The sequence below is a fragment of the Lactuca virosa genome, chromosome 8 (genome assembly GCF_052849685.1).
Source record: "Lactuca virosa cultivar CGN04683 chromosome 8, Lactuca_virosa_CGN04683_v6, whole genome shotgun sequence".
NCBI lineage: Eukaryota > Viridiplantae > Streptophyta > Magnoliopsida > Asterales > Asteraceae > Lactuca > Lactuca virosa.
The window spans coordinates 45,254,085-45,256,294 of NC_136433.1; the positions used below are offsets into that span (position 1 = coordinate 45,254,085).

Genomic DNA, 2,210 nt, shown 5'->3' on the forward strand with positions numbered 1-2,210 from the left:
AATAAATTTAAAAAGTATTTGGTCCTTAAAAATAGTTTTTAAAACAATTTTTTAGAGCTTTTTACATAGGCAAAATATGACACTTTCTAAAAGGTAGAGAATCATAGCTTTTCGGTTTTTCCTAAAAATACTTTTTAAAAACTTAGTTTTTTACTCCTAAAAAGCTAAGCCAAATATTTTTTAAAACCAATTTATTAGTTTTTAGTTTTTCATATCATAAAAACTAACTCAAACACTTTTTAAAAACTATTTTTCCAAAAAGCCATAAAACTAATAAACACTTTTATGATAAAAAAAAAAAAAAAAACTAACCCAAACAGATCTTATTTACACATAATAACTTTAGTTAAACATAAAACTATAAAGAACCAAAATACTATTTCAGTACGTTTCATGCTAACCACACATATCACATATGAGTTGAAAAAGATTATAATTCACTTAAATTTGAAACTCATTAAAACTCAATTTCGTCCAATAAAAATTCTAGAGCCAAACCATATGTTAAGTCATTAATAATTAGTACTTTTTCACACTCCACCTATCACCATCGATCTCTCCCTTACAGCTATACTGCAACAAGTTCAAACCTTTACCCGCACCCCTATTCTCACCGGCGGCGCGTGTCTTCCACGTAAATTTCATAGCCGCTCTTCTAACTATATATTCTTGTCTCTTTTTTTTTTCTCAAATTGCACCACACTCTTTCATTGATTTACTAGAAAAATGCTCCACCATAAATAGAAAGATTATATACCATTAATGTAAATAAATTACATACTTAATTTACTAAACCACACTATTAACCACTTGACCTTCACAATATATGTGCAACATCGCTTTTTAACATATTCTTCTTTTTTTAGAGAATAAAAATTCAATGATTAAACCACATTCATACAATTTGATCAAAATATATGCTTTGGTTGAAGACCATTTAATTTAGTAACTTGATTAAAAATAAGTTTTTGAATTAATTGAAATGCTTACGAATCGAAGTCAGATTTCTAGTCAAATCTTAGTTTCTTTAATTTTTAAATTCGAACATTCTACATTACATTTAAGAAAAAAAAATAGGAGTAAATTACATAATTGCCCTCACATTGTAGTTAATGCCACCTCATTACCAATTTACAGCTATATGCCAACAATGAGAAACAGTTTTTACCCTAAACACTACCGGCGGCGCTTCAATCCCACGTAAATCCGTCCACCGATCTTCTCTCTTCTCTCTACATTCCAAAAAACTCGGGCTTGTTTTTCACATTTCTTCTAAAAAAAACTAGCATTTTTACAAAAATCAACAACAATCCTCTTCAACTTCAATTAGAATAATCAATGAAACAACTAATCATAATCACTACTCTTACATTCTCAAGAAGAGAAAAAAAAAAATTAAAAAAATAAGGCTGTAACAGAGGATGTTGAGAATCAAATCTAGAACTAACTGCCTATCAAAATTTCTAAAATAAGTTATGAATTCGAGTTTTTCAACATGGGTTTTCTTCAGGAGGAACAAAGAAATCGGCGTCGAGTTTATTCCGGCAAACAGGGCAAACGGGGTTCTTCGAGAGCCAAGTATCGGCGCATTGTACATGAAATCCATGGTTGCAACCGGGAAACATCCGAGCAAGTTGCTCCGGCTCGACGTCATCCAAGCACACGGCGCATTCCGTTCCCAACACCAGATCCTTCCCCATGGTTGTCGGCAGTTTGGCGAGTTGGGTGGAGGAGAGGCCATTTTCGGTGGCGGGTTTTACCGGATCATCCCGGTGGTAGTGGCGGGCGGCGTAACACAGCAAGCAAATGTAGACGAGGAAGACGGCGCTCATGCCAGCACATGGTAGGAAAAGAGCGAGGAATACTGATATCAGCATTTCCTTATTCCTTTCCCGGTGGTTTTCTGCCTTGTGCGGCGGAGGCGGAGGCGGAGGTTTAGTGTTGTTCTTGTGAGTTCTGAATTCTCGACGAATGGAACAGCAGTGGAGAAAGGGTTTTAAAGGGCCGAAGGGTGTGGGGGAGGGGGGAGGGGGTAGGGTGCGCATCGAGGGCCATGGTAAGTTTCCTGGGAAAGCGATGGAAATAGTAAATTACAACTCAGTATATTGCAGTATACAACTGGGGAAGTCTTTCAAATGATTGTCATCATTAATTTTGTTATTTCTTATATTTATATTTTTTCTTCTTACACAACTTCAAAGTTGTAAATA

The 2,210-nt window shown here is 35.0% G+C and overlaps 1 pseudogene; it reads right to left on the reverse strand.

Moving 5' to 3' along the window:
• Positions 1 to 1,490: 1,490 nt before the first annotated feature.
• LOC145130306 (E3 ubiquitin-protein ligase ATL23 pseudogene) lies at positions 1,491 to 1,877 on the reverse strand (annotated as a pseudogene).
• Positions 1,878 to 2,210: the final 333 nt, after the last annotated feature.